This window comes from Crinia signifera, chromosome 4, assembly GCF_055691185.1.
Source record: "Crinia signifera chromosome 4, ASM5569118v1, whole genome shotgun sequence".
Lineage (NCBI taxonomy): Eukaryota > Metazoa > Chordata > Amphibia > Anura > Myobatrachidae > Crinia > Crinia signifera.
Genome location: NC_139220.1, coordinates 14,504,890 through 14,529,018, shown reverse-complemented (window position 1 = coordinate 14,529,018; position 24,129 = coordinate 14,504,890). Strand labels below are relative to the sequence as shown.

At 46.0% G+C, this 24,129-nt stretch overlaps 1 protein-coding gene and 1 long non-coding RNA gene across 4 annotated transcripts in view; one reads left to right on the top strand and one right to left on the bottom strand.

Annotated features, from left to right (window-relative positions):
• Nucleotides 1–14,306, bottom strand: part of CHRM2 (cholinergic receptor muscarinic 2) — a 149,255-nt gene extending 134,949 nt beyond the window's left edge. The window contains exon 1 of the mRNA XM_083181171.1: nt 13,753–14,306. The gene's annotated coding sequence lies outside the window, so the exon portion shown is untranslated. The remainder of the gene's footprint in view (nt 1–13,752) is intronic.
• Nucleotides 1–24,129, top strand: part of LOC146073754 (uncharacterized) — a 188,947-nt gene that overhangs the window by 20,834 nt on the left and 143,984 nt on the right. Inside the window, exons 2-4 of one of the 3 annotated variants that reach the window (XR_014473308.1) lie at nt 5,466–5,717; nt 9,816–10,007; nt 23,322–23,537. This is a non-coding gene — a long non-coding RNA (uncharacterized LOC146073754). Of the gene's footprint in view, nt 1–5,465; nt 5,754–9,815; nt 10,008–23,321; nt 23,538–24,129 lie in introns of those variants that run through there. The other 2 variants (XR_014473309.1, XR_014473310.1) reach the window with 2 other exon arrangements.

Genomic DNA, 24,129 nt, shown 5'->3' with positions numbered 1-24,129 from the left:
GTCCTCTAAACCTTCAAAAAGGGCGCCAGTTTGTCATCCCTCAATGGGTGATGTTAACAACGGACGCCAGCCTCCGAGGGTGGGGAGCTGTTCTGGCAGAACACTCCTTCCAGGGCCGTTGGTCAAGGGAGGAGGCGCTGCTCCCAATAAACATACTGGAGCTAAGAGCCATCCTGTTAGCCCTCAAGTCGGCAGGCCCTCTGATTCACTCCAAACCGGTAAAAATACAATCGGACAATGCCACTGCGGTGGCATACGTCAACCACCATGGGGGGACCAGGAGCCTAGCAGCCATGAGGGAGGTAACATCGATTCTGCAGTGGGCAGAACACCACCTGTTAGCTTTGTCAGCGGTACACATTCCAGGGGTTCAGAACTGGGAGGCCGACTTTCTGAGCCGCCAGGAGGTACAGTCAGGCGAATGGGGGCTCCACGAGGATGTGTTCCAGGAACTAGTCAACAAATGGGGACTCCCGCAAATAGACCTAATGGCCTCAAGCGTCAACAAAAAGCTACCCCGCTACGGGGCTCGCTCAAGGGACCCACAGGCTTATCTGGTGGATGCCCTGTCGGCTCCATGGCCATTCTCCCTGGTCTACATTTTTCCTCCAGTGGCACTGCTACCAAGAGTCCTCAGGCGCCTCAAGCAAGAAGGGACCACAGCAATCCTCCTGGCCCCAGACTGGCCCCGCAGAGCCTGGTACTCAGACCTTCGGGAAATGTCTCTGCAGCCACCTTGGAGGCTGCCAGCTCGTCCGGACTTGCTAGTACAAGGACCATGCCTTCATCCGAATCTAGGCAGACTAGCTTTGACGGCGTGGCTCTTGAAACGGAAGTTTTAAGAAAGAAGGGATTTTCTTTACCGGTCATAAAAACCATGATAGCAGCAAGGAAACCTGCTTCTTCCCGGGTCTACTATAGAATCTGGAATGCCTTTTTCACCTGGTGTGAAAAGAAGAACCTTCCGCCTAGGGAATTTCAAATTTCCAGGATCCTGGCCTTCTTGCAGGCGGGCCTGGATTTGGGCCTTAGGTTGTCCTCCCTAAAGGTCCAAGTTTCCGCACTCTCTATTTTGTTTCAGCGGAAATTAGCAAAGAGGATGGCTATACAGACCTTTTTGCAAGGCGTTCTTCACATACAGCCTCCCTTTGTACCCCCAATCCAACCTTGGGACCTCACAGTGGTGCTCTCAGCACTGCAGAGACCACCGTTTGAGCCTCTAGAATCCTCAGAGCTCAGATGGCTAACATGGAAAACAGTGTTCCTACTGGCCATTTCCTCAGCCAGAAGAGTTTCGGACCTGTCAGCATTGTCCAGTGCATCTCCGTATCTGGTGTTCCACCCGGACAGGGCAGTCTTAAGAACAAAAAAGGAGTTCCTGCCCAAAGTTATTTCCAGTTTTCACATAAACCAAGATATCGTTGTTCCTGCTTTTTCCCAGTTGGAAGACTCCCCAGAGTTACGCTCTTTGGATGTTACAAGAGCTTTAAAGGTTTACGTTAATAGGACTCAATCCTTACGAAAGACAGAGGCCCTGTTCGTGCTCTATGATACAAACAAGAGGGGCTGGCCTGCAACGAAGCAGACACTGGCTCGATGGTTGCGGCTAACTATAAAACAGGCTTATGTATCTTCCAATAAGCCAGTTCCATCCTCTATCAGAGCCCACTCCACGCGTTCGGTAGCGGCCTCTTGGGCGGCTCACCAGGGAGCCTCAGCAGAACAGTTGTGTCGCGCGGCCACTTGGTCCTCTCCACACACCTTTCTAAAATTTTACCATTTTGACACGTTCGCCAGGGCAGATTCTGCTTTTGGGCAACGTGTCATCAGTGCAGCTCAGGTGCGTTCCCTCCCGTAAAAGGGACAGCTTTGGGACGTCCCACTGTCCCAGTGACCACCATTGGCATGAATGAAAAAAGGGGATTTTGGTCCTACCTGTAAAATCCTTTTTTCTGAATCCATGGTGGACACTGGGCGCCCGCCCTCGCACACTGATCTACAGTACACCTGCCTGAAACTTATTCTTCCTTCGGGTTGCTGGTTTCTTTCCTATTTTTCTTCCTTTTCCTGTACCTTGCGGGTAAGCTGTTGAACAAACTGAAGCCTGTAGGGGCGTGGAGGAGGAGGAGCCTGGGCTGCACTTGAAGAACTCTATTCTACTTGGTGCCTGTAGCTGAAGCTCCACCCACACCCCACTGTCCCAGTGTCCACCATGGATTCAGAAAAAAGGATTTTACAGGTAGGACCAAAATCCCCTTATCTCACTGCATTCTATTCTTAAATATAATGTCAAACCTCTCTACACAAAACATTTGTCTATATCAGGAATATTTTACAAACTTCATAAGAAATTCCGCTAAATAGACAATGTTCTGATGCAGTGTTTCATGTTCAACAGCTTGTCCGCGTTACAGAAATGTATAGTCTAAGCTTAACTGCGCACGCTGCATATCATATCCCAGAATTCTGTACTGTGACGCGGCACCTGCGTATCATATCCCAGAATTCTGTACTGTGACGCGGCACCTGCGTATCATATCCCAGAATTCTGTACTGTGACGCGGCACCTGCGTATCATATCCCAGAATTCTGTACTGTGACGCGGCACCTGCGTATCATATCCCAGAATTCTGTACTGTGACGCGGCACCTGCGTATCATATCCCAGAATTCTGTACTGTGACGTGGCACTTGCGTATCATATCCCAGAATTCTGTACTGTGACGCGGCACCTGTGTATCATATTCCAGAATTCTGTACTGTGACGCGGCACCTGCGTATCATATCCCAGAATTCTGTACTGTGACGCGGCACCTGCGTATCATATCCCAGAATTCTGTACTGTGACGCGGCACCTGCGTATTATATCCCAGAATTCTGTACTGTGACGCGGCACCTGCGTATCATATCCCAGAATTCTGTACTGTGACGCGGCACCTGCGTATCATATCCCAGAATTCTGTACTGTGACGCGGCACCTGCGTATCATATCCCAGAATTCTGTACTGTGACGCGGCACCTGCGTATCATATCCCAGAATTCTGTACTGTGACGCGGCACCTGCGTATCATATCCCAGAATTCTGTGCGGCACCTGCTTACAGTCACTAAAATATCCATGAAGTGTTAACGCTGCATGTCATTCTTCCTCCACATGTGTAAATGGTCATGTATGTAATATGATTTGGTGATCAAGCTCATTACATGACTTTTCAAAATGAGGTTTTACCGATTCAATTTGATTATTATATTACAATGTTGGAAAAAAATAATCACTATAAATAGATACTTGTAGCTGCCCAATATTGCTGAATTGCAATTATGCCATTTACATCGGCCATGAACCATTGATGTCCTCCCTCTCCGCAACGAACAGCCCGGTAAGTTTGTAACTCGCCGAAGCTGTTTGGCGCTGGGGTTTGCATATGCGCAAACCCCGACCATTAGTGCTGGGGCCGAATTCAGATTGCTACTGAATCAGCGCCAAGGTGTGCTACTGCTACCCAGGGCCGCCGAGAGGTATACCAGGCCCCGGTAACCTTTTGGGGGTGTGACCTAATCGTGGGAGGCGTGGCCACCCCCCATGATTAATCCACAGGGGTGTTATTGCCCCCCCCCCTCTCAGCAGCAGCACAGCACATGCTGTAGAGGTGTGTGCGCTGCTGCTGCCTGAGAGAAATGGAGGGGGAAGGGAGGGGGGTTGGACCAGGGCCCCCGACGGCCCCTCCAGCAAGCCCGGGTTCGGGTAATTAGTACCCTTTCCCCCGGGCGGCCCTGCCGTCAACCTTATACATTACGTTTTCAGCATACGCTCACTAGTTAGCTGTATTAAACCACATTCCTCTGTAGTTCCGCTCCATTATTAGTATACAGTTCATGTAACAGTGAGTACAGCTATACCTGCTATAAATCAATAATCCAAAACCCTTTATTATGTAACTGGGCTGTTCGTAGTCTGAGTCACCCATAGGTCCTTTATGTGCTTGCCGTATATAACTGCAATACCAACACCTGCACACAAATCATTTAAAAACTTGGATATCTGGGTCTTCTCTGTTCTCCTTCTGACCTCATAAAAAGGAATTTATATCCCTGTGATCCAGGCAGCAATAACAAAAATAATTGTAGGCTCAGTTGGCGAGGACACATTGTAACCTGTTGTGTAAGCTCAACATTTTTTTAAGTATAGAGGTAAAAACATTATCACATTATAATTGATTTTATATGCAAATGAACACTCATTATCTTTTGCGAGAGTGTGGCGAACGTACGCCACACTTACAAGGATTCTATGAGAGGCTTAACATCAACTCTTCACTAAACACTCCTGGTGTCATTACACTTACTTTATCAAATGTACTGTAGCTCTTGAAACAATTAAAAATAAAGGTCAGAATTACTGTATATCTGCAGCTGTAAACCGTATATCCAACACCACAGCTTAATATTAGCCTACTGCTTTAAGTTCCATTCTCAGTAATATGTAACTAAGGCAGTGTGAGACATCACTTTTTTTTTTTTTAGTCCTCTTGATATACTCTGTGCTGCTGGGGACCCTGCTCATTCCACTATATAACTCTCAGTCTGTGGCTTCCTGCTGCCTTCATTATTTCCCTCCTCACATGATGTCACTGCCCCTGTCACATGCAGCCCTGTCCTCACTGACACATCCCTCATCTGATATACTCTGTGCTGCTGGGGACCCTGCTCAGTCCACTATATAACTCTCAGTCTGTGGCTTCCTGCTGCCTTCATTTCCCTCCTCACATGATGTCACTACCCTGTCACATGCAGCCCTGTCCTCACTGACACATCCCTCATCTCCTGATATACTCTGTGCTGCTAGGGACCCTGCTCCTCCCACTATATAACTCTCAGTCTGTGGCTTCCTGCTGCCTCCATTCCCCTCCTCACATCATGTCACTGCCCCTGTCACATGCAGCCCTGTCCTCACTGACACATCACTCATCTCCTGATATACTCTGTGCTGCTAGGGACCTTGCTCCTTCCACTGTGTAACTCTCAGTCTGTGGCTTCCTGCTGCCTCGATTCCTCTCCTCACATCATGTCACTGCCTCTGTCACATGCAGCCCTGTCCTCACTGACACATCACTCATCTCCTGATATACTCTGTGCTGCTGCGGCCCTGCTCCTCCCACTATATAACTCTCAGTCTGTGGCTTCCTGCTGCCCCCATTCTCCTCCTCACATCATGTCACTGCCCCTGTCACATGCATCCCTGTCCTCACTGACACATCACTCATCTCCTGATATACTCTGTGCTGCTGGGTACTCTAACTGACACATCACTCATCTCCTGATATACTCTGTGCTGCTGAGGACCCTGCTGCCTCCATTCCGCTCCTCCCATCATGTCACTGCCCCTGTCACATGCAGCCCTAAATGTGAATGTCCATTACAATAGTACATAAAACACTAGTATTTATAAATATGTTTATGTTTCCAGCAGGCGCTCGTTAAGCTCAGGGACCGGAGCGGGCTGTAGGAGATGGGAGGCTGCTAAGCCATCAGATGTATCTTGCAGGTGACTTGTCAGCATCAAGCAAGAAAAACCGAGTTGGGCTTTTGTGGTGCAAAACCCTGGGATTCAAAGGCAGTTTTAACAGCTGCTCCAAAACGCAGTCTGATCCTCGAAATTCCCAAATTGATAGAAGAAATTGCCGGTCGGTGGGATAACGCAATCGAAGAACAGATCAAGGTGAGATCCGACAGACCGACAAGATAAAATGCAAAGGTAACATTTCTGCCTCTTCCCCATTTAGAATGCTTCGTGTCTTTCAATAAATCCTCCAAGTCCCTTAAATCTATCGCTGCTGCTGTCACCGACAAACACTGCCCTGCCTTGATGTATTTAGGGAGAGATGCGAATGTGAAGTCCTTATAAAGAGATCCATTCCTGCAATCAGTGACTCAAGAAGCAGATGTTAGTTGGTGTCGGAAGTGGGTTTAAGGCAGGTGTGAATATTTGGGTGCCGACAATCGAATTTTTTTTTTTAAATTGAGATATCAAAAATAAAATTCTGTTTCCTAGCACTATGTATGGATGTCATCAGACCTATCAAGTAGCCTTTGCATTGAATGGGGGCATATTTATTAAGGTTACACATCAGAAAATCCCTGCAGAATCTGAGCATCCTCAGCAGGTAACAGGAATGGGCCCCAGCAAATATCTCCCAGATCTGCCAATGTGTCTCCATGGGGCAGATGTACTTAGCCTTGGAGCGGGTTAGATAAATGAGCAGCCAATCAGATCCTAACTGTCATTTTTAGACATCCATCACATGGCAGTTATGAGCTTGAACTTTACCTCTCTCTCCACTTTATCACTCTCCCCCGATGTCCGGCAGAAGCATATGTTTCCACAAAGGCTGCTATCCTGTTGGGTTTATTAAGCTATCTGAAGAAGGCGTGACATATTTTTATGGAGAAGGATCTTCGCAATCCCTCTCCTTCAGCCACCACTAACGCATTTGCAGGCTACCGGCAAATCATGAGCGGTTTGTGCAGCAGATCCGCACCTAGAAGCGATCGCAGTACCTTTTACCTTTGTTCTAGGCATTGGTTGGAACTGAGCTTTTTTCAGGGTCCCAATGATAATTAACCCCTTCCCTGGTACTTCCGTGAATTTTCCAGGCTGTGCTCCAGTGCGCAGACTGGCAACCCCTGGAAAATTATTGGGAGTGTCACTGCCTGTGCTCCCTCCTGCCGGGCAGTGCCACTGAGATGAGCGCTGAGATCAGCGCTGCGCTCAGCTTCAGCCACTGCCCGGCTCCTGCTGCCTGGCCCTGACTCCTTCACCTGGCTGTGTGCGGCGTGACCTTGCTAACGTCACGCCACACACAGCCGGGTTGCTGGGGGCAGGGCCGGGCAGCAGCTGATGGAGTGCTCCTGGCCCTGGAAAACACAGTGTTTTTTTTTTTCTAGAGAGGGTCCCCCCCCAAAAAAAAACTACAACTGAAGGGGTTAACGCATTTGGTAATTTTCATTACTGCATTGCGTCTTAGGGAGTAATTATCATGTCCCAACCTCACGCGGTCTTTGATATATACAGTAAATGCCCTTAATGGTTGTGGGAGGAATGGACTAAGCCCCTCCTCCCGTTGCCATCAGACTTAAGCTCCGCCTCCCGTTGACATCAGCCATCAATTAGCAGGAGGGCATGGCCAGGCAGGTTAAGAGTCGCACAGGCACTAACTTAAATTAATCGCCGCTTCCCACTGTAACGCTGACTTGCCCTCTCTGAACTTAGCCTGCATGTGAGTGTAACAGCCATCCCACTCCCCATCACCTGCATGCATACGCTCATTAACATAGCATGTGCAATGTGAAAACACACAAGAGCTACTCTGCGAGCTCCCTGAGAATCAGCAGCTTGGACTACACCGTAACCCAACTAATCCAGGTTCTATGGGCTGCAGCCTATGCAGCCCATAGTAGCTGGCTAGAGCTTCACAGTAAGGCAGGGAGTGGCTTCCTACAAGAAGCCAGCTCTCTGCCTATAGCTGCCTGGACTGGCAGTTCAGTAATGAGAGAACAACTCCCAATGGGACTACCTTACTGCGGGTGACTGGCAGGTAGGACTCCCAACAGGAAGTCACTGCCAGCCACAGGGAAACCAGTGTAGTCTCACGGACTGCATCTGGCTTCACGAAGGCTGAGCACAGTGGTGGATTTTGCCTGGGAGGGGGCTACAGCCCATAGGTGAGAACCGCCACTGCCAGTAAAATATTGACACTTTACTGCACCAAATGCTATCTTGAGGAGTGTAGAAATAGATAGGACATGCAGAGACCATCCCAACAAATAATAAACATGTACATATATTTAAAAATGACATAGTCACACCTTTTTATATATATATATATATATATATATATATATATATATATATATATATACAATCCATGGAGGACCGGCACTCCCTCTGCTTAGATAAGCTTACGCTGGTGCCTTCACAGCTCGTGGTTGAGCATGTCATAGAAGTAGCTGGTGGTGCGGCACTCAGTTCTGTCAACATGCAAAAAAGACGACAGGACACTGTCGGTGTGTCCTGTCGTCTTTTTTGCATGTTGACAGAACTGAGTGCCGCACCACCCGCTACTTCTATATATATATATATATATATATATATATATATATATATATATATATTAAGTTGCCAATCATTAAATGAGGGCTTATAATTAAATTATGTCAGTAATAAAAATTAAGCAGAGGATTGTGGCCATTACTAATTGTGCCTTGGGGCACCTTGACCCCTAATCCACCCTTGCTGGGCACGTACAAGACTGGCTATTACCACGCTTATTTGTCATCAAAATGAATATTCCCACTAAAACCGACGCCGTCTTAAAATGCAAATGAATGTTACAAATGAGCAGTAACCAAGCAGTGCAAGAGAAACATAGGCTAAAGAGCTTGCAATCCAAACCCCCATCAATTCTTGAGAAACGACACCTCTCTCCGTGGCCCAGAGCCCCTTGGAGACAGCGCAACAGCTTTGTTTGAATGCAATCGGTTTTGTTTTTCAAAGACAACGAGATCCAGACTGATAGCGGCCATGGAGTTCAAAATGTTTTGCCTAAGAGCCATTACAGTATTAATTTGTTGAGTGTCTTGAGTCGGATCCAGCTTGGCACGCGCTCCTGACTCCATAAATCTGCAGATACCGTACACTGGTGTTAGCACGTTCTGCAGAGAAATGCGTTATCGTAGTGGACTGTCTGCACAGGACGCAACGCAAGAATACCCCCCCTCCCCGTCCCAAACTTCTCTACTTGTTGACTCTACTCTGCCATTTATCATACGGTACCTTTTCTTTCTGATCATGGGGATCGTTCTCCCTGCAATGCCTTATTTTGGGCAGAGAACAAATAATACAGAATATCACCCTTGTAGAAACTACAATGATCCAATCTCGTTATCGATTTCCTCAGAACTCCTGGATAAACGATTTGGTGTCAAATAGCGAACGATTGTACAAACGATGATTACACATGAATTGTTGATCTTTAACGATGGCGGAGGGGAATGGGAGCCAGTCAATCAGCTTTACCGAATCGTTCATCGTGCATACACATGAAACGATTGGCACACATCGCTAAAGATTGGTCTATGATCTTTCTGCATCAACATCTATATCGTCCATACACACGGAACGATTTGAGCAATTGGTCGTTTCAATCGTCCGGGAACGCCCAGATCTTTTTTTCCAAATCTATTCGTGTGTACGCACCTTTAAACTCTCCCCAACGATTTGCTCATGTTGTATTTATAGCTTCTTTCATATACACACAGCAAGGAAATGTATTACAGCTTCCTTATGAGCTAATGAGATCTCCAGAAAAGACTATTCTTTCTAGAGCTATGCTCCTGATATAATCACCAGCCAGACAGATATTAAGAATCAGTATTTGTTTTTTGTTACTTGACCGTTGAGTCATACTGAAAACCTGGTATGTTTGGTCACATGATTCATTTCACTGCAACAAGAGGCTAGACATTAACCTGCAGATCCTATAAAACACAAGCCTACCTTGTCTTTAATGGGTACATCCCTGCAGTAATCGTATTTGGGATTCACATAGCCACATCATAACTGTGTGATTCATCACTGTTGATTTTGACACAGCGGTAACAGACTGTGCGAAATAAGCGCAACACTTTATACTGCGGCTCATGTACTGTACAAGGACTTTCAGCAAAAAAGCCTGTTTTGGTTCTCATTGTTTTGCTTCATTCTAAACCAGACGGTGTTGAGATATTAGTTTTTCCCCAACGTCTTCTTTTGCCACAGGTTTGCAAAGAAAATAGCCAAGGGTTAACTAAATATATCGTCTATATAACGCATCCAACTACAAAAAATCTCAACTGTATGCCTAGATCCTCTGGTGATAGTAGAAGGAGTTCTAAATATTCCGTAATGGAAGGAAAACCATTCTGATACCAGGGCAGGAATCTCATCGATACGATATACGGCCAATAGGAGGTAAGATAAGACCTCTTATGCACCATTAAGGCATTTGTTTGTCTTCTGTAAAAGTGTTCTAACATTAAATCCCCCTTATTCTTTGCTATTTGCTAATGTCAGCACCCCCATAGTGTAGCTAGCTGGATACGTTTCCAAAAGCTGCGTTCCCAATTTGTGCAATATTTTCATATTAGGTTTTTTTACTGATGCAAAGCAGTCAGAAAGAAACACATTTAATATGGTTTTTATCTGCGTTTGTGATATGTGTATAGAACAAAATGTCCAATAAAGAGTGGAAATGGCAGAGGTAAGAGGTCATGTACCATATCGGAGTGCTCCACATATTTCAGACAGTTAGAGATATTACCCCTATATACATGTGACTCTATGCAGGAGTATAAGATACAGTAGCCTTCCCAAATAATGCAGCAGGATACAAGGTCACGTACTGTATTGTCAGAGTTAAATTGTTGGATTCAGTTCTCTCTGCAAACATCCAATGCAACAATGCAACCGATCGAGACTGGTCCCTGCGGCACAGACACATCTAAAACTGCAGAAAGTTTGCGTGATAAAAATCCTGCGTGCGATACCATACAGAACTCTATTCGTATCTTTATAGGGACCAGGAGAGTAGGAGAGCAGGCAACTAGGCTTTATGCTGATATCTCTATAGGGACCAGGAGAGTAGGAGAGCAGGCAACTAGGCTTTATGCTAGTATCTCTATAGGGACCAGGAGAGTAGGAGAGCAGGCAACTAGGCTTTATGCTAGTATCTCTATAGGGACCAGGAGAGTAGGAGAGCAGGCAACTAGGCTTTATGCTAGTATCTCTATAGGGACCAGGAGAGTAGGAGAGCAGGCAACTAGGCTTTATGCTAGTATCTCTATAGGGACCAGGAGAGTAGGAGAGCAGGCAACTAGGCTTTATGCTGATATCTCTATAGGGACCAGGAGAGTAGGAGAGCAGGCAACTAGGCTTTATGCTAGTATCTCTATAGGGACCAGGAGAGTAGGAGAGCAGGCAACTAGGCTTTATGCTAGTATCTCTATAGGGACCAGGAGAGTAGGAGAGCAGGCAACTAGGCTTTATGCTAGTATCTCTATAGGGACCAGGAGAGTAGGAGAGCAGGCAACTAGGCTTTATGCTAGTATCTCTATAGGGACCAGGAGAGTAGGAGAGCAGGCAACTAGGCTTTATGCTAGTATCTCTATAGGGACCAGGAGAGTAGGAGAGCAGGCAACTAGGCTTTATGCTAGTATCTCTATAGGGACCAGGAGAGTAGGAGAGCAGGCAACTAGGCTTTATGCTAGTAAGCTATGTGCCATCAGGGTGTATGGATGGATGCATAGATAGAAAGATAGATATGTGGCAGAAAGAGATTGGCTAGATAGATAGATAGATAGATAGATAGATAAATAGACGAGGCAGATAGAGATTGGCTAGATAGATAGATAGATAGATAGATACGTAGCAGATAGATATTTGCTAGATATGTGATAGATAGATACACAGACAGAAAGATAGATACACAGACAGATAGATATATAGATACACAGACAGACAGATAGATAGATGCACAGATAGATAGATAGATAGACACGTGACAGATACAGGATAGATAGATAGATAGATAGATAGATACACAGATAGATAGATAGATAGATAGATAGACACATGACAGATACAGGATAGATAGATAGATAGATTTGTGATAGACACGTGATGGATACAGGATAGATAGATAGATACATACACAGACAGATAGATCAGATAGATAGATAGATAGATAGATAGATAGATATGTGATAGACACGTGACGGATGCAGGATAGATAGATAGATACACAGACAGATAGATAGATAGATATGTGATAGACACGTGATGCATGCAGGATAGATAGATAGATAGATACACAGACAGATAGATAGATAGACAGACAGATAGATAGATAGATACACAGACAGATAGATAGATAGATAGACAGACAGATAGATAGATAGATACACAGACAGATAGATAGATAGATACACAGACAGATAGATAGATAGATACACAGACAGATAGATAGATAGATACACAGACAGATAGATAGATACACAGACAGACAGATAGATAGATAGATAGATAGATAGATAGATACACAGACAGATAGATAGATACACAGACAGATAGATAGATAGATAGATAGATAGATAGATAGATATGTAACATTTGTAGATATGTCAGTTTGCAGCATTTTCCTCCAGCAATAGAGGACAGTGTTTTGGTTATGGATAACGGGAAATACCAGAAGCCCAGACAGATACCCCCCCCCCCCCCCTCCCAGACTCTGGCCACAGCTGTACAGACTCTCCCCCCCTCCGGGTTTATCAGCATCCCCAATATGACCAGGGAGGTTTTTTTTTTCCTTGTCAATTATCCTGGAGCTCCTGAGCAATGCTGACATTATCCCCTACACGGTGACAGCGCAGCAACTAGTGACCTGCACCAATATCCCCGGCATTACCGCACTCACGGCTCAGGCTGGCAGGGAGGACATTAGGCAAATGGCAAAAACATGAAAGGCCGGGGAGATTAATCCCTTAATGCTTTCCAATTTGTTCACTTTTAAGGTGTCTTCCCCGGCTGAAAACCAAATAATCCCTGAAGTATAAAGAGATCATCAGCTAATGCTCCTGAGCTGTGATATTAAACACATGCGCTCCCCACGTATAAATCATTCATGGGCTTGGATGTGGTTTGAAGCTTATTCCATCCCTTTAATTAGGAGATCAAAACACCCCAAGGTGATTGTCCATACATTAATGTGTGAGAACCCCTAGCCATGGCGCTCGCTGGCTGTGCTCCCCCCCCCCCCCCCCCCGCTGTCCCCCTAACTTCGCTTTAATGGGGGAAGGGGGGGCTTGGGGGAAATTGAGGTTCTTTGGGTAATGGGTTTAACCTACTTGTCCTTATAAAGTCCCCATCAGCCAAATGTTTTTGCAATCTAGAATAAGATTAGGGAGAGGGTTGGAGAGGGGGTGGGCTGGCGATAAAGGACAAAGAGGGGGGGGGATAGAATGCGAGAGAAGATAGGGAAGGGGGGATGACACTGGAAATAGCAAAAATAAGTGGGTAAATATAGGAGGTGGTCATTTTATTGCCATCCAATATCGGTATATCGTTCGCAAAAATCGCACATGCAGGAAAACATCAGGAAGGAGGAAAGCGAAGGTCAGGGGTGATTATTGGGAAAGAAAAGAGAATTAACCCCATCAGTCCTGGATAAAAGGCTGCTTGTCTCTGTGCCCTATGACCCTGGAATCATGAGCAGAAAGCCAGCCACCACCTGTGCCCCCGAAGCAACAGCACAGATGCAGGCACCTGGGACCCACCATGCCAACAGAGGGCAAGGCAGAGGCTGCCACTTCGCACCGGTTGAATGGCGGTAGGCGGAAGTGTCAAATCGCTGCAATGCAAACGCTGGTTTGTCATTAGGACTGGACGGCGGCGGTGAAATAACAGTGTTTGTCTCGGGTGGGAAGCAGAGCTGACAAATGACTGGAGAATTCCCTGGATTTCTGCACCGCTGCTCAGAGAGGGAGCATCTGGCGGTGCTAAATCCGTCATCTCCAGCAGCACCCCCCCCCCCCTTCCCCAGCTACACAGGGTGCCACTGACTGCAACTAGTCCCAATTACCCCTGCGGGCTCCCAGGAGCAGGGCATTTAATACCTGGTAATGCGGCGCAGGGTACAGAAGAATTGCAGATGCATGCCTACCTGGGAAAGAGTTGGCAGCAAGTTGGCGCAGGGGCAGCACCCAGTCATAGAACAGAGCGGAGGTCCCTCTCTCCCATCTTGTCTTCCCAGGAGCAGCAGATGTGGGTGCAGAGACACTGGCAGGGGAGAGGCGTCAGAGAGGTGGCATTGTCCTGGCTGCTGATAGATTCTTCTCCCTGTCACATCCCTGCTGGCAATACTCAGACACGCCTCTGCCAGGACACTGCCAACTTAGTGTGCTCTCAGGCAATGCAATGTGTGTGCGGAGGGGCAGAGCTGGGTGCTGTCAGGCGTCACTGGTGGCTGTGGTTAGGAGTAATTCATCCATGTGATGGGAAAGGTAAGGAGGGGCAGCTGCCACCTCTGCAGGTCCGCTCTCAGTGCTCCTGGCTGCCTGGCTGGCTGTGATGTATTGTCCGATGAGCAGCAATGGGCAGACTGTCTGGGAGCAGAGCACTTACAATATTCTCTCACTATGACAGGATTACTCGCTGTTCAATGCGCTCTTCCTCCAATGAGATGAGGACGGCTCCCTGATTTGGTGGCTCTGACTGAATAGCAAAGGACTCTCCCTCTCTCATATAACACTCTCCCTCTCTCATATAACACTCTCCCTCTCTCATATAACACTCTCCCTCTCTCATATAACACCCTCACTCTCCCTCTCTCACATAACACTCTCCCTCTCTCATATAACACTCTCCCTCTCTCATATAACACTCTCCCTCTCTCATATAACACTCTCCCTCTCTCATATAACACTCTCCCTCTCATATAACACTCTCCCTCTCTCATATAACACTCTCCCTCTCTCATATAACACTCTCCCTCTCTCATATAACACTCTCCCTCTCTCATATAACACTCTCCCTCTCATATAACACTCTCCCTCTCTCATATAACACTCTCTCTCTCTCATATAACACTCTCCCTCTCATATAACACTCTCCCTCTCTCATATAACACTCTCCCTCTCTCATATAACACTCTCCCTCTCATATAACACTCTCCCTCTCTCATATAACACTCTCCCTCTCTCATATAACACTCTCCCTCTCTCATATAACACTCTCCCTCTCTCATATAACACTCTCCCTCTCTCATATAACACTCTCCCTCTCTCATATAACACTCTCCCTCTCATATAACACTCTCCCTCTCATACAGTATAACACTCTCCCTCTCTCATATAACACTCTCCCTCTCTCATATAACACTCTCCCTCTCATATAACACTCTCCCTCTCTCATATAACACTCTCCCTCTCTCATATAACACTCTCCCTCTCATATAACACTCTCCCTCTCTCATATAACACTCTCCCTCTCTCATATAACACTCTCCCTCTCTCATATAACACTCTCCCTCTCTCATATAACACTCTCCCTCTCTCATATAACACTCTCACTCTCTCATATAACACTCTCACTCTCCCTCTCTCCCATAACACTCTCCCTCTCTCATATAACACTCTCCCTCTCATATAACACTCTCCCTCTCTCATATAACACTCTCACTCTCCCTCTCTCCCACAACACTCTCCCTCTCTCATATAACACTCTCCCTCTCTCATATAACACTCTCTCATATAACACCCTCACTCTCTCATATAACACCCTCACTCTCCCTCTCTCCCACAACACTCTCCCTCTCTCATATAACACTCTCCTTCTCTCATATAACACTCTCCCTCTCTCATATAACACTCTCCCTCTCTCACACAACACTCTCCCTATCTCACATAACACTCTCCCTCTCTCACATAACACTCTCCCTCTCTCATATAAAACCCTCACTCTCTCATATAACACTCTCCCTCTCTCATATAACACTCTCCCTCTCTCACACAACACTCTCCCTCTCTCACATAACACTCTCCCTCTCTCATATAACACTCTCCCTCTCTCATATAAAACCCTCACTCTCTTTCACTCTCCCTCTCTCACACAACACTCTCCCTCTCTCACAACACTCTCCCTCTCTCACATAACACTCTCCCTCTCTCACATAACACTCTCCCTCTCTCATATAACACTCTCCCTCTCTCATATAACACTCTCCCTCTCTCACATAACACTCTCCCTCTCTCACATAACACTCTCCCACTCTCATATAACACCCTCACTCTCCCTCTCTCATATAACACTCTCCCTCTCTCATATAACACCCTCACTCTCCCTCTCTCACATAACACTCTCCCACTCTCATATAACACCCTCACTCTCATATAACACTCTCCCTCTCTCATATAACACCCTCACTCTCCCTCTCTCATATAACACCCTCACTCTCTCATATAACACCCTCACTCTCCCTCTCTCATATAACACTCTCCCTCTCTCATATAACACCCTCACTCTCCCTCTCTCATATAACACTCTCCCTCTCTCATATAACACTCTCCCTCTCTCATATAACACTTTCCCTCTCTCACACAACCCTCTCCCTCTCTCACATAACACTCTCCCTCTCTCATATAACACTCTCCCTCTCTCACATAACACTCTCCCTCTCTCACATAACACTCTCCCTCTCTCATATAACACTCTCCCTCTCTCATATAACACTCTCCCTATCTCACATAACACTCTCCCTCTCTCATATAACACTCTCCCTCTCTCATATAACACTCTCCCTCTCACATAACACTCTCCCTCTCTCACACACACACACACACGCACACAACACTCACATCTCTCTGTATCACCGTCATCATTGTGCTCCTCTGCTTTTTGTTTTATCCATCCCTCTTACTCCCACTTATCCCTATTCTTACACTATTCGTCTTTTTCTCTCTCCATCCCTCTTTATACCTCTCCCTTCCCTCTCCTCTCTCTTCTGTTCCTTCCTCTCTCTCCTGTTTTTCTATCTCTCTCTTTCGCTCTCCTCTCTCTCCTGTTCTTCTATCTCTACTCTCTCTCTATCTCCTCTCTCTTTTCCTCTCTCTCTTTATCTCTCTCGTGTTCCTTTCAATTTGCCCCTCCCCTCTCTCTTTATCTCTCTCCTGTTTCTCTCTATATATATACCCCTCTCCCTCTCTTTATCTCTCTCCTGTTCCTCTCTCTTCTCTCTCTACACCCCCTCTCCCTATCTCTTTATCTCTCTCTTGTTCCTCTCTCTCTCTCTCTCTACACCCCCTCTCCCTATCTCTTTATCTCTCTCCTGTTCCTCTCTCTATATATATACCCCTCTTCCTCTCTCTTTATCTCTCTCCTGTTCCTCTCTCTCTGTATACCTCTCTCCCTCTCTCATTTTCTCACTCCTGTTCCCCTCTCTCCACCAGCTACCTTCCCTTTTATCTCTCTCCTGTTCCTCTCTCTATATATTTACCTTTCTCCCTCTCTCTTTATCTCTCTCCTGTTCCTCTCTCTCTATATACCCCTCTCCCTATCTCTTTATCTCTCTCCGGTTCCTCTCTCTCTACACCCCTCTCCATCTCTCTTTATCTCTCTCCTTTTCCTCTCTCTCTCTCTACACCCCTTTTCCTCTCTCTTTATCTCTCTACTGTTCCTCTCTACACCCCTCTCGCTTTCTCTTTGGGCCGCATTTATCAAATATTTGCGGCTAAATCCCCGAAAACACCCATTTTCGGGGGTTAACCACAAATATTAAGTATCCCCCTAATGTATCAAAGGGGACCGCAGCAGGAATCTCTGATCCCTGCTGCGATCCCCCCTGCAGCACCGCCGGCCGCATCCCCCATAGGTTTCTATGGGGGATGCGAAGCTGCCCGATGTATCAACATCGGGCAGCCCGGCTTCGCACCCCTGGGCTATCGCCATTCTGATATGGCATTGTAGCCTATGGCTGCACATCTTACTGCCCGAGCTGCAGTGCGGTCAGCAGGGTCACGGGGGGTCAGCGCATAACCGCGCATGCGCAGACCCCCGGCTTCCGGCTCCGGGCATCGCAGGGACCGACTCTTTTCTGGCCGGTAATACATTGGGGTGATATGATCACATTTTACAATGCGATCCTGGGCTGTAATATTACGCCCAGATCGCATTGTAAATGCGATCAATGGTAAATTGGGCCCTTTATCTCTCTCCTGTTCCTCTCTCTCTCTCTCTCTACATCCCTCTCGCTCTCTCTTTATCTCTCTCCTGTTCTTCGATCTCTACACCCCTCTCTCTGATTATCTCTACTCTCTCCTGTTCCTCTACCTCTCTACCCCTCTCCTTTTCTCTCTCCTCTATTTCTCTTTCTCTCTTTCTACACCCCTCTCCCTCTGTCTTTATCTCTGTCTTGTTCCTCTCTCTCGCTCTACCCCTCTCTCTTTATCTCTCTCCTGTTCCTCTCTCTCTCTACCCCTCTCTCTTTATCGCTCTGCTCTATCTCTTTTATCCTGTTACTCTCTCTCTCTACACCCTCTCTCTTTTTCTATCCCCCTCTTATTTCCCTGCATTTCCCTCTCTCTGTCTCTCTCTGTCTCTGTATCACTTGCCCTCCCTCTCTCTCTCTCTCTCTCACTTTCGTGTGACAGTCTCTCTGTCTCACCCTTTCTATCCCCGTCTCTCTGCTGTTCCCCGGCATCTCCCCCGTGTGTCCCTCTCTCCTGTCCCCCCCCCCCCCCGACACACGCACACACACCTTCTCTTCTACTGTATTTGTTGGAAAACACGGGGACACACACTATGACATGCACACAATAACACACACTGTGACATGCACACAATAAGACACACACACGTGTGTGGGATTTATTAATTAAGATGGGAGTTAGCTTGAAGATGGGATGTTGCAACCAAATCAGATTCTACATCGTTACTTAGCACCTACTAGAAGGTAATACTGTAGATAGATCTGCCCATAGCAACAGCCCATCTGAAATAGATCTCGCATCTTAGACAATAAACCCCTTGCAGTTCACAGAGACACACACAGTGTAACATGCACACACAGACACACAGTACACGAAGATACACACCACATATACACACACTATGACATGCACACCGACACACACACTATGACATGCACACACAGACACACAGTACATGAAGATACACACCACATATACACACACTATGACATGCACACCGACACACACACTATGACATGCACACACCGACACACAGTACACAAAGATACACACACTATGACATACACACACTATGACATACACACACTATGACATGCACACACAGACACACAGTACATAAAGATGCATACCACACATACACACACTATGACATACACACGCTATGACATACACACACTATGAAACACACACAGACACACAGTACATGAAGATGCACACCACACATACACACACTATGACATACACACACTATGACATGCACACACAGACACACAGTACATGAAGATGCACACCACACATACACACACTATGACATAGACACGCTATGACATACACACGCTATGACATACACACACTATGAAACACACACAGACACACAGTACATGAAGATGCATACCACACATACACACACTATGACACACACACACTATGACATACACACACTATGACATACACACGCTATGACATACACACACTATGACATACACACGCTATGACATACACACACTATGACATACTACACACACAGACACACAGTACATGAAGATGCACACCACACATACACACACTATGACATACACACACTATGACATGCACACACCGACACACATACTATAACATGCATACACCAACTCACACGCTATGACATACACACACTATGACATACACACGCTATGACATACACACACTATGACATACTACACACACAGACACACAGTACATGAAGATGCACACCACACATACACACACTATGACATACACACACTATGACATGCACACACCGACACACATACTATAACATGCATACACCAACTCACACGCTATGACATACACACACTATGACATGCACACATCGACACACAGTACACGAAGATATACGCCACACATACACACACTATGGCATGCACACAATAATACAGACGCACACAGTGACATACACACTATCACACATGTACTGTACATGCACATAAATAATATATACACAATGACAATCATAGACACACATACATACCGACAATCCACTGAGATAAACACACACAATGACACAAAAGTAACACACATTCAGTGACACATAGTTACATATACACACACATGATACACAATGACACATATGCACACATAGGGCCTAATTCAGCCTGATTGCAGGACAAATTTATTCTCAAAATGGACAACACCATGCTGCACTACAGGTGGGGCAGATGTAACATGTGCAGAGAGAGAGTTACATTTGGGGGAGTTACTCTGTTTCTGTGCAGTGTAAATAGTGGCTGCTTTATTTTTAAACTGCAATTTAGATTTCCGTTTAAACACACCCCACCCAAATCTAACTCTCTCTGCACATGTTACATCTGCCCCACCTGCAGTGCAGCAGCATGGTTTTGCACATATTGAGAACAGCATTTCCCATGTTATCTCTGCCTCTGCTGCTGCTGACAGTCTGCCTGCGCTCGCCTCATCTGTCCCACTCCTCTATTAATTGTGGGTTATTTCTATAAAAAGGATACAAATGGGAACTTAGTATTATTTTTGTTTCCTTATGCAAACAGATTATCATAATTGCATATTCATGGTGACGCGTGACAAATGACGGGGCCGTGGAACGCTATAACATTTCTCTGGGTGTTACATATTTCTGTTTAATTAACAGCGAGATGTCAGGAAGACAGAGTGGCCTTCGTCAGACGCTATGCCTGGGTATATACACAGTATGCTCCTGCATCTGCTGGCAGCAAATGGGTTAAATGCTTGGCTTAAGCTGCGGAGACTGGGGAGGATAAAATGCCGTCCTTTAAATTGCAGCAGAAATATATATTTAGTGTTGACCCATGCTAGGAATTAATGGGTAACTGGGGGGGGGGGGGGGCTGAAAAGACTCTTTTAATGATCTTCAACCAATGTTCATTTCATTTTCTTTTGTCTTTTCCCCCCCGTGTCTTAGTTCCTTGTATTGGAGTCACTGCTGCTAATTACTTTATATTAGCCCTTGTGTACGACACAAAACTGCTCTGCATGTGTAACTGCATGGAATGAACAGAGCAGAATATTCAAGGAAAACAGAATTCGGGCTGATTTCATTTTTATAAAGCTCATTATCTGTGCCTCTGATATTAAATGATGGGGCTATGGGCAACCAATTAGATACAATCTATTATCTTCTAGAACAGGCATGTCCAACGTTGGCCCTCCAGATGTTGTGAAACTACACATCCCAGCATGCATTGCCACAGTTTTGCTATTAGAGAATGCTATAACTATTGCAAAGCATGCTGGTATGTGTAGTTTCACAACATCTGGAGGGCCAACGTTGGACAAGCCTGTTCTAGAAGGTGCTCAATAAATAAGGAGTAGATTCTGATTGGTTGCCCGTTGCAACATCCCATGTGACATAGAACTCCCATCTTTGTAAATTTCCCCCTAGGTTACTACTAATATGAGTGTTTCACACAGAGTGAAAGCAGCGTGTCTGCAGTGCAGCAGAAGTGTGCGCGAGCTGAGTGGCGGAATTGGAGCGGTTATTGCAAAATGTGGAGTAGACTTATGATGATTATGAGGTGTAGAGCGCTCATCTGTAGGGGCTTAATTTCCCTGCGGCAAGGGGGTTATGGGCATTTTCACATGGTGTAAAAGGGGAGGATGCCGCACACACCGATGTCAGCGGATCAATCGCAGGCACAGGGTATGCAACCCCCCCTGCACCCACTGGCCCCCTCTGCACCACCGCTTCCGTGTATAAAGATAGCGGTTATTCATTTAGGCCTGACTGGACCCACCCTTTGTTCTCCTTATCCCTATATCTCCCTAGAGCAGAATGTGCCTCAGTTGTTTCATAGTGAGTTCCAACTAGATTTAATCATATCAGGCATTTTCTTTGAAAATCCATTCGCCAAGGTTACACATTACAGACCAGCAAAGGCTGAGCCACATCTCTATATGGGACACAAATGTTTTTTATCTTTGTTTCAGTGAGCTTAATTCATGATAGTGTGCAAACGCAATTGCGATGCTCTTCCCTACGGAGCTACTGACCGGAGCCATCATAAACTCAACCGCAATTGCGTACGCATTCACAGCCTACAGTATATATGCAAAACCAAGGAACATCAGCCTATCTGGCTACCCAGATAGGCCACAGCAGTAGTAACTGAGACACCATGTTTTTGCACAAGCTTGCGGACGTTAGCACAGTGTTTTTCAACCACTGTGCCTGGTACACTAGTGTGCCTTGAGCTGTTCTCAAGTGTGCCCCCAGATCTGGAGATGTCCACACCAGTTTACAGTTCAAGTGTTATTCACTGGTCTCTTCTTTTCACGTGAGGGCCAATATACAGTACTTTATTTTTGTTACCTGTACGGGACCAGTGTGATTGTTTTTTCATATGGGAGCACATTGTTTATATATTTTTTTTCCTGTGGGGGCCAGTGTGTTTTTTCATGCGGGGTCTGACGGCGTGCCTTGTTTGGTGTGACGCGAGTTGAAAACGGTTGAAAATTGCTGCTTTAGCAGATACACGCTCCATAAACTGGGGGCGTATTTCCCAACTACTCCCCGATATCACCTCCAATTGGCCTCTTTCTTTCAATTCATGAAATCCTCATTGCGAGCAAGATCACAGCGACACATTCGCATTGCAATTGCAGCACGTCTGAAGATAATCGCTCCGTAGCTTGGTAATCACGCATTGCATACACACATGAATTAGGCCGCAAATGTTAGCATTCACAAAACACTCAATAATTCACACCCAAAATGTCCTAAAACATCTGGCTCATTTCTGTTGTTTCCATTGTGTAACATAAAAATAATCATAGTCTTCCCCTTTTTATCATTTAGGCGCAACCCTATTTCATCCTTAGTTCTTTGTAGGGATATACATATACTGTACCTCTCCCTAGCATGTTGCTCCACTGTCTTAGCCTCTACCACCTCTGACAGGAGGTTATTCCACTTATTCACTACCCTTTCTGTGAGGTCAATTTCAGTGGTTGCATACTGTGCTTACTTCCCCTCCCCGAATGGTCAGGAGGCTCCAGCAAATCCGGTGTCCCTCCCGCTCCCCCCGGAAAGGTGGGCAAGTCTCCTTCGCCATCTCAAACACCTGCACTCCCCCTTCCCTCAACCGCCCACTCGGGAGCACAAGTGGGCGGGCCAAGGAGGATTTGATGAATCACAACATTGTAGCCCCACCCCTGCTGTGCAATGCAGGTTTTAAACACTGTCTATAGGGGGCGGAACCATGATGATATAATCACAACGCTATGTCCACCGTTCAGAGTGTCTTCCCACTTGGACGCTACCCCATGGGCAGACCATGCTGCCCCCTCCTGGTCCATGTCATTTTTTTTATTGATATTTACCAATCAATGAAAATCTATCTCAGTTGATGATGGGCTTCAAAAACACAATTACAGTTGATATTTTGTATCCATTTTTAAACGTTCATCATTTTCGATGCTTTTCACTGATTTGAAATCGCTACAACTCGATGAATAATACCCATGAAGTGAATAATGATATGCGTGTTCTCAGGAAACATGCAAACCTAATGGGGCACAATCAGTGCTAGGCGCACTTGTGAAAGATAGGCAACTGGAGCGAAAAGGCCGCCGCAGCTGAAAAAAGGTAGGTTTTTATACCTGATGTATAAGTGGGGTTAAAGTGTGTTCTAAGTGTATGCCTAATGGTAGCTCGGAGATATATGACTCCAGAGTAAATTCTTAAGTGACATTACTATACGCCATTGTGGCTCCGCCCTCTACTGTAGAATGCTCAGATTCGCAACCCTGTATAGCAGGGGGTGTGACCATGAGATGCGATCTTGGCACCCACCTGACTGCGCCACATTCTGGGACTACTGCCAGTATAGCGAGTATGATTTCCAATATAAAATGTCATTAAATACAATGCCCCTCCTTTGAAAACTATATGGAAGGACTCTTCGCTAAAGTAGTCCAGGTGGAAACAACAGGTAATGCAAATGGAGGAATACAACCTGATCTATCCACAACTCTAATGAAATAATATCAGCTGGAGTGAGTAGTATATCTATAATTGCGTATTGCAAGGCCACCAAGACCTTAAGTGGGCCTGGGTACTGGCCACTGGAGGGGGCATGGCTATACTTGCATGCATTGCATTTACTGTACCTGTCCATCCTGCTGGCGCCATATTATTGAAGAAATCACAAGAAATATGCCACATGCACTCTATTGAATAAGATCCACAGCCTTTGTGATTTGTGCCATCACAAAGGCCTATGGACATCTGCACACAGCCTTCTTTCCATGTTACATCTTCCCTGGCTGGAGAAGGTCAACACAGAAGCAGCCAATCAAAA